This window comes from Amphiprion ocellaris, chromosome 9 (assembly GCF_022539595.1).
Source record: "Amphiprion ocellaris isolate individual 3 ecotype Okinawa chromosome 9, ASM2253959v1, whole genome shotgun sequence".
Taxonomy (NCBI): domain Eukaryota; kingdom Metazoa; phylum Chordata; class Actinopteri; family Pomacentridae; genus Amphiprion; species Amphiprion ocellaris.
In genome coordinates this window covers 30,668,912-30,684,009 of record NC_072774.1, presented here as the reverse complement: position 1 = coordinate 30,684,009, position 15,098 = coordinate 30,668,912, and the positions used below count along the sequence as shown (strand labels likewise).

Here is a 15,098-nt window from a genome sequence, read left to right as displayed (position 1 = left end):
AATTCCTGTTCCAGATCAAATGTTCAGAGCTCACCTTGAATGCAGCCATCTGCTGTCTGATAGTTTTTCTCATTGTAGTCTTCAATAAAGTATTTTTCCTCATGTCAGGATGTGGTGAGACTCTTTCTCAGTCTCTGCAGACGTCCCTCATTGTGCATCTCCAGAGAAGAAACAGAAAAACTGCTCACTGCTTCAGCATCACAAACGCTCTCCAGCATTGAGAGTGTTTTAGGAATTCATTCATTGTGTTGTGAACTTTGAAGGAGCAGAAACTTTACAGCTGCCAAAGACATGAGCTCCAATTCTGGATGTTTTAGGAAATGAAGTTCATCAAATGAACACTTGATTATTGCTGATAACTTATTAAATTAGTGAAGACATCCAACATAAAAACCTGTAAACTCTCAGGCAGCTTTTGCTAAAGTTTGTCTATAATTCTATCATCATGTTCTGGAACCAGGACTCTGCAGAAGTTCCTTCAAACAGATACTTGTGTGTTTCTATTTAAGGCCTCAGGTTTGATGTACAGCAGAGGATTAGAAAGGAGGGATTTTAATATTTAAATCAGTCCAGTAAATGTTTGGTGTGAAAATTATTAAAACTTTGATTTAGATAGATTTGTGTCAAATAATATTGTAGAGTCTCACTTAAATATATCCAAATGAGTTCAGTGTATTTACATTTTATAGAATATTTGATTTCTTAATCTCAATACTGTAGAGTCTGACCCTAAATATTATAATGGTGTAAATTTAAATAATAAATAATATTGTAGTGCAGAGTCAAACTTTAATCAGCTAAACTTACATAATAAATATCACTGCACAATCTTAACCTGAACATTTATATTATTGAGGTAAATTTACATAAATCTTGATATTCTAGAGTCTTAACTGGAATATTTCTAACATTAATCTTTTTGTATTGTGCTGATAAACAACAATAACCCGACTTTCAGATGATATTTATTGTCTGTGATTGTGAGACTAAATTCCTCCACATTCTGGAACTTTGGAACCTGCAGCAGCTGTAGGAATAAATAAAAACTGAATCTGTTCATTTCCACATTATGCACATTTATTTATTCTTAATATCTCAGACTGAATGGTAGCTGGCAGTAAAAACAAACTCATCTGATCATTCTGATCAATACTTCATGATCAATATCAGGACAGATGTTACAACTCCAGCTGTTCCATTAGACTGCAGTTATTCAGAGAAATTAAAACATCACATTCCTCATAAAAACTAAATGGGATTTTTATTAAATAAAGTGTTGGTGAATAAACAGTGTAAAAAGTGCAAAGCAACTCCATTAAATCAGGAGATGTGAGATTTCCACAGCATGGATCACCATCTGCTGTGTTGATTCATAGCTGAATGTCAGAATGAACTGAGATAGAAAAGCTGCTTTGAGCTGCAACATTACAGTCTGACAATCCAACACCATCACAGCTTTCATCTGGAAGGATTTACTTCTAAGTTCTAATTCAACTTTCAATTGGAGCACATTGCATTCACAAAGAAAAACAGCGATACCTTCATAGCAACATTTAATAAACCTAAAGTTTACCTGTTGGCTCATTGGTGGAGTTTGTTACTGAGCATCTGAACCTTAAATCCAGTGAGACGACCATCTTCAGTCGAGGCCAGTCAGAGAACTTCAAGACCTTCCATCAGCTGGACCAGATGTGGCATCATCTCCCTCTGAACATCTGGATGACAGGAGAAAAGACAGAAATCAAACACAGATCACAGAAATACAATTTATTCACTTTCATCATTTTATAAAAGTAGCATGAACTTTATTAAAACTTGACAACATCAGCAATGAAAGTAAATGTTTTTATCTCGTGTTGAAGCTAAATAAATTAAATTAAAGTCAATTTTAATGACAGTTTATCCTGAGAGGAGTGAGAATGGAGCTTTTCTTTCCTTTTTACAATATTCCCTCAAAATATTCTGTTTATTATTGGCTTTAGAGGCATTTTTCTTTATTTATTTTTAGATGTCTCAGACTGATGTACTTTGCTGGTTTGCAGATAATTTCATGTACAATGACAATAAAGATCTTCTATTATAACATATTTTGCTGAAACAAGAACTGAAACCTTCTCAACCATCTCTCAGGCTGCAAAATTCCAACTGCGACCAAGAATTATCTGATGTAGTTATTATTATAATCTTTACTGAACCAGCCCTGGAATTAATAAAAATGTGTATATGGATATGATTTTCTCTGATGGGACCACTATGGAAGCTGTAGTAATTATTAACTATCCTTTGAAGGGAAAGATTAGGTCTTCTTCAGGTGGATAAAAAAATGCTCTCCCTTAAAAAACAAAAAAACTGCATACAATAAAGTAAATCTCTTCTGCACTGCACACATACTACACTTTTGTGTAACTCTGGATGTCAGAGTAAAGGCAGACAGATCCATCGATCAGCCACAACATTCTGACCACTGACAGCTGAAGAGAACAACATCCATCATCTTGTTCTAATGTAACATTCTGCTGGGAAACCTTGACGTTCATGTGGATGTTTGACCTGTACCACCACCTAAACACTGCAGGACAAACAACCTCCTAGTCCCCATGGCAACAGCCGTCCTTGATGCCAGCTGCCACCCTCAGCAGGACAAATTAAACTGCTCAGGAGTGGTCTGAGGAACACGACAGAGCTAAGCTGTTCACCTGGGTTCCACACTCCCCACATCCAGATCTGACTGAGCATCTGTTGGATGGTCCAGGATCAGCCTGGTCTAGGTAGGACTCACCCTGCAACCCACAGGATCCACAGAATCCACAGGACATCCCCAGAGGTTCTGATGAACCACTGGATCAGAGGAGTTTTAGCAGCATAAAGGGACCAACACAGTATTAGTCAGGTGGTCAGAATGTTCTACTGTTATATTGTCATGCTGATTATATGATCAGTAAATGTTACCATCAATTATAACGTCCACATTGATCAGGGAAAAAAAACAATCAGTTCATTCAGAAACTGTGGGGTTAAACCTAAAAACACAGACCTCAACAGCAGTTTGTTTCAAAGCAGAACACCAGCTGGTTTTCACTAAAGAAGCTTTCAGAGCAACAATTAAATGACAGTTTTGTTCTCATTAAGTTCAGAGTCAGCCAAAATAATGTACACACATCAGGAAAAGAAATACTTTTATAAATATTTCATTTGTATAAGTACTTCTATACATATAGATTCCTCTTTCTAAGTTTGATCAAATCACGATAACTCTGTGTCCTGTTGTACGATGTTTTCCCAACAGATGGAATTACCCTCATGAATGGAGCATCAACATGTGACGTCTACAACACAACAGAAATGTCTGGAAGCCAGTGGCCACTTTGAGCACCTCTTGTAATTGTAGAGGCCAAAGATAACTTTTATTAATCTCCTGATGTCTGAATAAATTTGGTATTGAAATATTTATGCAAGTTTTTCTTTTCCTGATGTGTGTAAACATTATTTTGGCTGACTCTGTATAATGGGTTTCTGACAGGTCACCAGGCAACATCTTTTTATAATAATGACAAACATACCTGCATTCTACAGGAGTGATTTTCCTCATGTGCAGGTAAAGATGTGTGAGGAGCTTAGAGATGACAGGAGCAGGAGTCATCCTCACTAATTCAGCTTCCACCTAGAAACAGAAAGACCACAAACAAACACACTGATATACTCTCAAACATTCAACCTCACAGCCTCAAAATATCTGTTTAGGAAGTGTTGTGTTTCTAAATTCTGCTGAAAGCATTGACAGACATTCTCTTACAAGGTTGTGTAAAAAGCAGCCTGTCCTCTGAGCTACTGAGAAATATTCCTGAACAAAGTTTCTACATGTAAATCAGCTCAACAGAAACTAAAGCCTCAGTCAGAGATAACAGGTATCGCAAATTATAAACAACTTTCTTTGTTAACTCAGACTTTCTGCTTCAACCTCAGATAAAAAGTGGAGTTTAACTCATCAGGTGACTGAAAATGAACGGCTTGTGCAGTTCTAGATCCAAAAGTAGGATGTTTCAACTCATGTTTTACTACAAATACATGCAATAATAAATAAATACAATGGCTGGTTGTTAGTTTATTCACTATTAATGTCATTTCATATACTGGATTGAACTTGAGCAGTGGAAGAGAGAAGGAATTTAATGAAATTATGGAGATTCAGAGAGGTAATGTTGCGCAACATTAAGCGCAGTTTAATTCAAACCAGCTGAATGTTAAACTTCAGTGCAGCTCAACGGGTTTCAGTTGACCTTAAAGTAAAATAACTTTTCTAAAAGCTAAAATACACAGCAGAGAAATACAGGCTGAGAAGGTCATTCTAATAATGAGGACAGCTGCAGCAGCAACTTACACAGGTGTTTTGTAGTGTCACCAGAATCACTGGAGCCATCAATTGGCTTCTGCTGGTCATACTACAACTCTTGGTTTGATATAAAAACATTTTTTCATAATTTTAATGAATTTTATTATTTTATTAGTAATACAATTCAATAACTTCACTCTTATGTACTGTAGTGTCATCAAAATCACTGGAGCCATCAGTTGGCTCCTGATTGTCATACTACAACCCTTGGTTTGATATTAAAAAAAAATCTGAATTTTAAGGAATTTTTGTTGTAAATAAAATTCAATCACTTTACTCTTAAACACTGCAGAAAAAATAAACTCCATCCAACCATCAAAAGGTCCTACTGATCATACTTTCAGGTTTTTTCTTCCAAGTATTGTCCGTACAGTCCTTAACTTGGAAAATATTATTAGCTGTTTAACATCATGGTTTAAATGAATCAGTTAACGCTGCAGCCTTGTAAGAAGGCATCTTATTGTCTTTCTTCCCAATCGTTAGTACTTGAGGAGACGGTCTAAACAGTTTAGTTTGGTATATTGGTGTTATCTGAGCCTCTCTTTGGTGAGGATTCCAAGTTCCATTACTATTCAGTATCATGTATTTGGACAAACAGGTGCACTGTGGATCTAAAAATATAGCACCACATACATCAAGAGAAGAGCCATCAAAGCTAATTTACTCATAATCCTTAAACTTCACACACAAGCATGCACACTAAATAGTGTGCACAACTTCACATGGCAATAAACAACCCAAATAAAATAAAATTCAGTTACTTTTGGTTATTAATGTTCCACAATCTACCAAAAAAAATGGATGAGCACTTTTATCTGTTACAACAAAAAATATTTGAGATATATAACAACAATTTCAATACTAATAAAAAAAAATCCTTAAAATCATGAAAAATAGTTAAATATCAAACCAAGAGTTGTAGTATGATCAACAGGAGGCAACTGATAGTTAGACAGAGTTTAATCTTTCTGCAGTACATAAGAGTGAAGTTATTGAATTTTATTACTAAGAAAATAAGAAAAAAATCCTTAAAATTCAGATTTTTAATTTATTACCAAACCAAGAGTTGTCGTGTGATCAACAGGAGCCAAATGATGGCTCCAATTATTTTGGTGACACTACAGTATATAAGAGTGAAGTTATTGAGTTTTATTATTAATAAAACAATACTAAAACAATGAAAATTCCTTAAAATTCGGATTTTGTATTTAGTGTCAAACCAAGAGTTGTCGTATGACCAGCAGGAGCCAACTGATAGTTAGACAGAGTGTAATCTTTCTGCAGTACATAAGAGGGAAGTTATTGAATTTTATGACTAACAAAATAATAATAAAATAATAAAAAATCCTTAAAATACAGATTTTTTTAAATTTAGTGTCAAACCAAGAGTTGTAGTATGACCAGCAGGAGACAAATGATGGCTGCGGTAATTTTGGTGACACTACAGTGTATAAAAGTTAAGTAATGGAATATTTGTTTAGTGTCTCTTCGCTGTTTGCAGATGGTCCCTGTTCACTCGTTGCACAGCCAGCTGCGCATAGACATCAATGTTATTTCTGCAGCTTGAAAGACAGCGACTTTTGATAAAACTGGCCTTGTAGCACATTGTCTAGCTTACAACGATAGGAAAGAGGCATTGTTTATGATTTTACAACATATATCTCATGAGTTATTGATGCCGAAAGCCCGAATCTGTGAATATCTTGCCAATTTTACCTAACTTACATATTTTAATACCTAATAGCGATAAACTGCAGCCATTACAGGGTCGTTCACAGGACTAATATACGATAGCTAGCGAACTAGCATTAGCTTACCCTCATATGTTGTCTAGTTCATATCCTCTTGTCTTCGGCTTGATACTGCTGCTCGCCTCCCAAACTCTCCTGTGTGTCTCCTCAGTGTTTCCACTCGCCGCTCTCAGCTTTCTCCGACTCTTCTATTACTTTGAATCTGACAGAAAGCCACAGACCGAGCAGCAGGTGAACCATCGCCTCCATGTCTATTGTTGTGTTGCATTTGTGTCGCACACAAATGACGGTAAAGGACCTTCGGTCCGCCGTGCTATGACGACTCCACCCACGATGAGGTGGTACTCAATGTGATGGAAAAACAACTAAACCGAGACGAGCCGAGTCCAGTACAGTAGTGGCGAGCCGTGCCGCGCCGAGTAGGTGCTAAAGGAAACGCTAAAGGAAACATTGTCTTGCACCGCGCTGTATCAACATTTGGGGTAGAGGACCGAGTCTTTAGCGGTTGCCAATAAAGTTTGTTTAATCCAAACCAACGTAGAGGTGAATAGCGCCACCCAGTGTATCGGAATGCGTTCACAAGCTCTGCATCAATCCATGATCTGGAATCGATTTGCCTTGACTCGATGTGCAGGGTAACCAATCAGGTGTTAGGATCCGCCCACCGACTTTTGACGGGCGACGTTGACAGATAAAATAAATTCATGACCCACTGCAACACAAGGACCATGAAATAAATAGTGAAATAATAATATATGTTTTTTTTACGTAAAATGAATTGCTATTTTAATGAATTAATGACATATTTAATAACACATGTATGTATTTTATTCCAATTTTAATTAATTAATGACATATTTAATTCAAATTTTAATTAATTAATGACATCGTTAATTAATTATTTAATTATGTGTTTATTTATTTATTTAATTTTGGCACTTTTAGTCCTCCATGTATTTCAAGTTTTTAAAAAAGTTTGTAGGATGTGTCATGTTGCTTTTCTCTCCACTTAGGAAAAGTAAATTTGCTTGTTTTGCAAACTGCTGCAAAAATTAGATTTAAATGTGTACTGAACTAAATAGCTGTTATAAGTGGAAGCCTCTGTTTTGCTTCATAATTTTAGTTTCCGGGGGGTTTTTTTGTTAGTTTTTTTTTTTTTTTTGATGAATGTGATAGAGTTCCATATTAAGTTTAAGGGATCTTTGCCTACCACACCTAATATACTCTTTCTTTGTCATTTCATTGTAGGTGCTTCCTTGATATCAACCCTGAGAGGGGAACAAAGGCCAGCCAGGAGAAGGTGATGTCCAAGAGGTCAGGGAAGCTGCTCCAGAAAAAGGCATCTACTGTAAATCCTCATGTAGCCTCCCTTATAAAAAGACTCATGGACTCTGAGTGGGACTTCATGTAAACCCACAGCACCTCTCCACACAGGACCTCACTTTCACAAAGGAAAAGCCCAGTCTGCAACCAGATGTTCATGCTGTCATTCTAAGGTAACAAGTCTCAGTATTGTGTTTGGTTCAGTATAAAATATTTCAGTCCACGTGTCTCAGTTTTGGAGTTCCAGGTTTGTTCCATGACGTGGTATTTATTGAACATGATCATGAGTTATGAAAGACTGATTCTGAAGGCAGAGTACCTGAAATGTGATGTGCAATTTTTAAACAGATTGCTGACAAGATAAGATAAAGTTCTTTATTTCTCCCCACTCCAGGGGAAATTTACATTACATGTTAAACATCATTATTTTTTTGTAGATTTTATTTTGTAAGACTTGAATTACTTGAAATTTGTTAGCTGCTGAATGTGTTCAATGCAGTATTAAGTAATTTAAATGATATATAGATATCTTTCATTGCAGTTCAGGAAAAATGGAAATCTAAACTCAGTGTACCTGAACTAGACCATGCAAAATGGGAACCTATTCACCATGAGGAAATGATTGTATGTTACTAAAATTTAATGGGTTAAATAAGTCAGTTTTTGAAATATGTTTGATACAGACTTGGTTTTAATAAAAGCTGAATGTTGAAAAGTCATCTCTTGTCTGAGCCATTTCTATGCTATGCTATTTCCCGGGGCTTTCATTTTGAGATGTGACATTTTTAAATCATTAGTTTTCAGCAATGTTATCACTTCATATCATCACATTCTCTGATATCAATTTTACAGTAATAAACTGTTTATGAAGATTACAGTACAAACAGTAAAATAACAGTATAATGGCACCAAAATACTGACAGTAATATACTGTAAGCATCAACTCTAAACATCATAATGCTGTAATATTTGTTACAGTAATAAACTGTTGTTGTAGGATACGGTAGGTTTACTGTAGAATAACAGTGCTCTGCTGGCAACTTTTGCTGCCAGCTCTTTACTGTGAATTTACGGGGAAATTTCTTAGAGTGTAGACTAAAGCCCCCCTGCGACCTTAATAACAATTAAGTGGTGTATAGATGATGGATGCATGGATGAATAGCTGCTGATCAGCTCGGTCATTATTGCTTTTTTTCAGAGAATGGTAACATATTTTTTTTTCTTTTTGCAAAGCTACAATGTGTTAAAGGAGCGCTCAGCAATTCAGCCTTGCACTTCCTTAAAGAAGAGCCCAATTTACAGCAATCAATATCCTGACTAGTATGTACAAATATCCATATCTTTCAAACCCCATGCTCCAAGCTGTAACATAGACTTTAGATTGAAAGTACATAGTCGCCAAGCTGAAACAACCCCGATGGCATCACTGGAGTTGTTTTCTCAAACTTTACTCCTTTACTAGCCAGACAACACATTAAATATCATTTCAGTTAGATTCTGGTTATATGTGTAAATATCTTGTTCTTTAACTAGAATTAATTATGTATGAGTTTGTGTATATGAACGTTCCTGAGAAAAAGTAAACTACGACTCCAACGATGCATTTTAGCAAGGAATATACCCAAAGACCTTTCAATTTTGTTGCTAACAGTAAGTGAGAGCAAAAGATTTCACTACAGAGAAAACTGAAACCACAATCTGCAAAATAAATAATTTCAGCTTAAATTGTTTTGGTCAGTTTTGTACATAAAAGCATAAAAGAGACTTTAATTCTGAAATGCATGTTAACTCAAGAGAGATAATAAATGAGAAAGGATGACCTACAAGGAAAAACATATTTTAGACCAATACAGAATGACAGAGCCTTGCTCTGTATATCCTAATAGATCTTGAATTGTTGAATGGTGTTGGAGTTTTGTGTTTCCCTTTACCACAATAAAAACATGTCCGAGATAAATTAATGCACAGATAGGAACAAACTGACACAAAAAAATTGAACAGAATGCAGGAAGTTGAGTGTTTGATGTTCAAATTTACTGGGGAAGGACCCTCTGAACCTCCATTTAATGTGGCCCACCCAATACTGAGACTAAACCTACACAAATCCTTCTGAAACACTAACTGATGCAGGCAGCTACTCTCTAGGAACTGAACATATTAAGCTAGAGTAGGATATATGTAGGTTTATTATCTACTCGACTAATTCACAACAATTCATTCATTTTAGGTACATTATGAAAGTTTGCCAGTGACTTGGCAAAGAACTGCAACTATCCTGAAACATGGGCAGATAAAGGGATGACTGGAGCTGACTGGTTTACAGTTTGTGTTTTTGAAAAGGCCCTCTACCCTTTCCATGTGAAGCCCTCAGGCTACCAGCCTCTATGGGCTGCAAGCTTCAATGAAACAAATGTCAATAATAACTTTCTTGCATTACAATTTGATGGCTTCTCTTTGTTTTTGCCATGTAGTGTCAACTAAGTTAATCATTATTTTACAAAGAAATAGTGACAGTAACTTGAATCTTGTGATAGAATCACACCAGCTGTGACATCAGTGAGCTCTTGGACCACATCCATATTCAAACTTGGCCTTCATTTCCATGTCAGCCACACACTTGGAAGGCTTCCTGAATGCCTCTTGCATGGGTGTGACACACTATCATGTTGAAAAACCCTAAACATATTGCATTAACAACTACAAAAGTGCTCAAATCACCTTTGTCATGGTTCCTGCTACAGTAGGTCAAATACAATATTATCCACACTGTAGCAGCTAGTAATTATCATTTTCTTGTTGTGTACGTAATTGATTAATACTGTATATCTTGGAAATGTTACAATCCTGCAGTGACAGCATTTAAATCTATTTTGTTGCAACCTGTACATATCTCATAAAACCACTTCAATGCATTGTTTAAGTAGCAGGCACATTGAAGTTTATAGTAGTTTTATTTATTAGGGAAATAGCAAAAGCGTTACAACTATCGTCGCTCTCCTCTGTAAATGTTCAACGGTGTCTCTTGGCTCTTACTCGGTTAATCGAAAAATAAATAATTTCAGAGACAAATAACTTATGGGCCTTTTAATGTTTGTTCAATAAAAAAATAACTGTTTTTATAACTGGCCCCTTGCTTCCTGTTTTTCTTCAAAAGTGGCTTCTGGAAAAGTCAAGTATCGCTGCCATCCGTTATTTATCAGGAACAAAGTGGAAATACAATAAATCTGTTAGATTATCTGAAAGAGTCCCATGTTTCTGTATTAAGTAACATGAAAACGCAGCCAGCAGACCGCTGCAGGTACAGCTGAAGCCTCTACAATAGCAAAGTGTAAACCTCAAATCAACTGCAGGGATAAGTGTCCACTTTACAGAGAAGGAAGACAAAGGAGCTGTCCTCAGACTGGCAGCACACTGCAGGACAAAGGTAGACCCAGTCTCAGTGGCTGAGCAGTGCATATCGACACCCTCATCTAAAAACAACACACACAACGCAGTGCTTCCCTACAGACTGGAGGCAATTGCATTTGTTTGCTACTAATACACAATAATCACATAAAAATAGCAGGTCCAGTACAGTGTATCATAACAAATAGCACAGGTTTAACTATCTGCTGTAGCAATACAGTCATATCAAATATACATCCAGATGAGATTAGACTTTCATGTTACTTGAGGGTGCCATTGCACATTTAATCATAGCATATATACATAAATATATACATGGCAGAATACACTAACAGTCGCACAAGAGGGAATTATATAAATATTCAGTGAAAAATGTTCGTCTTACTGCGGTTTAATTATAAATGTGAGCGAGCATCTGAGTGAAAAGAATATGGATTATGAAACATGAGGGCATGCATAGGAGCAAATACAGCAAAGTGTGCATTTGGCATGAAAATATGCACAGAAGAAACCAAATGGGAAAACGTTTTTACCAAAACACTTAATGTAGCTCATTTAAACTTGCATGCAGACGGTATGAAAATGCATATAATTCAAGGTTTTTCATTTCACATGAAGAAGATAATATATATCCAAACTGTGATGTAGAGGTGAGGTGACTCTAGCTGTCTTAAAATCACTGCTGCATACAGTTCACCGTGAAAGTGCAAAGTGTATCTGCACTGTTGTCTGTTGTGTGTGTCATTACCAGTAATCCAAGACAAGGGAGGAAATTGTTTAAAATGAGGCAAAATATCACTGCAGTGGCCTAAACCTTTGATTTCCATTTAGCTCATGTTCCTACAGAGGCCTGAGAAGGCTATTTCACATGCAAACCCCCCCTTCTCCACTTCTGCACCCCACAACTCCCCTTTTTATTCCCCAACCCTCTCATCCCCTCTCCACCCCATTGGCGGCAACAATACCCCTCTCGCTGCACCGCCCCACTCTCAACAGGCTTCTGTGGAATTTATTCAAATATTTTGACATTTCGCCTCCCCTCACTTCCCGAGCAGAAATGATTTGTGACAGCTGGAGATGGGCTCGGTCGGAGGAGCTTCCTCTAACACCCTGCCTTCTTTTTTCCCCCTGTCCTTCTTTGTAGAAGGGCAGATTTTTCTCTTTCGAATCCCATCTTTTTTTTCCTCCTCCTTTATTCACCGCTGCTCCTCCTGTCAGCTGGTGCAGACCTTGAAAGCTCCTCTCCTCGTTTTTATTTTTTTCATGTGACTCCACAGTGTGATAGACAAACTAGGTGATATTCCTCTATTTGTTGACATTTTGTGTTTGCTGTCTCTTCTGTGCCTTTTGCTCAGTGCCCACCTACTGTTTGATCTGGGGCTGACACCATGTATTGGCAACGTGGAGGGTAATCCTCCTATGAAACTCTATTCGTCTGACTCCTCCCAGGGAAATAGTGCAACAAAATCCTTCCTTGTGTGCTTTCAGAAGAATATTAATTGCATGAACACTTTTACACAGTGTGATCACCTGCAGGATGCTGCACAGACTAGAGAGTCAGTGAAACTCACCAGCAGTTTCAAGGTGCCTTGTTTTCCCACATGCATTTCAATAGGCAATAAACTGATAGAGCATCAAAATGAGGACGCGGTGCATCAGGCAATGCTGTCTGTGACAGCAGAGTGTGGACTACAGCGCAGTGCACTGACAACAAAGACTCCATTTGAATAATGCTGCTCATTAGTTGGGGGACAGGGCCTTTTTCTGTTGGCGCCTGTCCCTGGTCACTTTGCACTGCTGCAATAGACAAACACACACACTCAACACCAAGGTTGTCATCCATCACTGCACTGAGAGAAAGGTAGGAGATGCCCAAGACAAATGTATCTTTCTGTTTTTTATTTCCTCTGCAATGATTAGACATTTTCTCTTGTGGAGAATCACAGCATCCACACAGAGAGAATAAAGTGATGCCAGCTCTCTTGTACTGTACATGCTGCCAACTGAGGAGAGCTATTGAAGAAAGATCTGAGAATCCAACGGGGACTTGAGCTGCTGGAAATCCTTTATCAGCTCCTGTATCAGAGTACTAAAGAATAATGAACTTCCTGACCCACCAGACTCAAAAATAAATTGTGATTACAATTTGGCACCTAAGCAGGATGTTTCATGCAAGTTTCGGTCAGATACTGGACTTTCAATTTGTTCAGTTGTTGGCTCGTCTCTGTTCTGTTAAAAGAGCTTTTCGACATTATGACAAATATTCTTATTCGCTTTGTTTTCAAGAGTTAGATGAGAAAATTGACAGAAGTGTCTTTTAGCTTAGCTAGCGTGTCATATCTAGCCTGGCTTTGTCGAAATGCAACAAAATCATCAATTGAGCACATTTAAAACTCACATATTAGCCCATTTTTATCTTGTTTGGTTAGTCTGTACATGTTCCGACTATTTTACAGTCGCCACTGTTGGGTTGACTTGCTCGACTTGACATTTAGCTGAGGATAGAGCCAGGCCAGCTGTTGTACTAAGCTATGCTTATGGCTGCTGGTGGAAGCTTTATATTAATCTGACTACAATCTCCATGATGTTGAGCTTTTTCTTGATCCTTTAAATGACCAAACCACATGGGATATAAAGATATACAACACATATAAGCACAATAAGCAAGACACTCAGTATCAGGAAAATCCATCTGCAAGTATGAGCACATCTCTGCAATAATTTAATTAGACAGAGGTTAATCCTTCACGCAAATGGAAATGGTAAAAACAAAATAATTTGATTTAAAAACAATGCAGGAACATTGTGGCTGTTTGAACAGACCTGAGGAAAATCCAACTGTAGCTCTATAAAAGGAGAAAATCAGTCATCTGCCAAGGACAGCCGGAGCTAATAAGTGTGTAACATGATCGAAAAGAAAATTAGTTCATAGCTGTCATCTTCTTGATGAAGAGGCAATCAAAATCAAAGTGAATCATTCCGTGAGGAGGATTGTGTTTTGGAATTCAAACGGGCAATGCTTCAATATGACAAATCAGCTGGTGTGGTGCATGTTGATTGATTCCGTCCATGAAAACCTAATAGATTTAGCCCTCTGTGAATTTGGCTCTCATTAACCTCGCAGCGTTTTCATACGAGAATGTATTGGAGCCATTTTATCCACCACTCAAAGGCAATTCAGTGGGTGATAAATCCTTTGGCTTATCTGGCTGCAGGTGACAGCACAGCAGAGCACCGAGGCTGACTGGGGCACAAACACACACACACACACACAGAAACACACACACACACACGCAGAGTAATGCATGCACACATATTCACATTGCACATACACACATACATGCACATTCTGCACAGACACACATGCATTTTCTCCAAGAGGTCGCCATGGTGACCCATGTGCGGAAAAACCTTGTGATCCGACCGGAACCGAAGACATGCTCCTTGACCCGAGCGACCAGCCGCAGCAGAAAAATCTTCCTCTCAGCTCCCCGAAAAGAAGAGGAGGAAGAAGAAAGAGGAGAAAAAAAGCAGAATTCAATTACACAGTCGAAACCCACTCCTTGCCCTCCGGGAGTGATATCAGCACCATTTAAAAGTCTGATTACTCACAAAACCAATAACATTTTGACTCCTTGGTAATGGACCAGTAGATTAGAAAATTTAGATTACATTTAACTGCCTGTAGATTCTCATTAAAACGCCACCAACTAGTTAGAAACAATAGGTAATTAAGAGTGTAATGAAGCGCAGTAGCGTTAGCGCACGTCGGCTGTATGCTACTCTTGTGGGACCCAGCCTTACTTTGCACTTATCCTGCAGCAAAGCCATACCAGCGTCTCATTTGGGCAATACGACATATTTAATTAGATTAATGAATTTCGGTGGCGTCTCCGCGGGGATGGTTGTGCTCCTTGCGGTGACAGTATAACAACAGATTATATATTAGCGGAGGCCTGCGAGCTGCAGGCAGGCCGGTGCAGGTTGGTCCCTCGACAGACGCACAACGTGTGACAGTTTGGGTGGAACCTGTCTCAGGTTCACTCCTGCTAAATTGTCAAATGCAAATAATCATAAGCAGGCGGGCTGCACGAATAAGCACAAACTCTTATCCAAAACTCCAGATTTGATTTTGCAAAGTGAGGAATATTGAATTAAACATGATTGATTGTAACACGGGGAAAACACAAACAGAAGCAAGAAAGCCCTGGGTGATAAATGGGTTAGTG

At 37.8% G+C, this 15,098-nt stretch overlaps 1 long non-coding RNA gene across 1 annotated transcript; it reads right to left on the bottom strand.

Annotated features, from left to right (window-relative positions):
- Positions 1 to 6: 6 nt before the first annotated feature.
- Positions 7 to 3,830, bottom strand: LOC129349698 (uncharacterized). The gene is made up of 3 exons (XR_008602812.1): positions 3,561 to 3,830; positions 1,574 to 1,715; positions 7 to 158 (listed from the first exon to the last, which is right to left on the bottom strand). It is a non-coding gene; the product is annotated as an uncharacterized LOC129349698 (long non-coding RNA).
- Between the last annotated feature and the right edge of the window lie 11,268 nt (positions 3,831 to 15,098).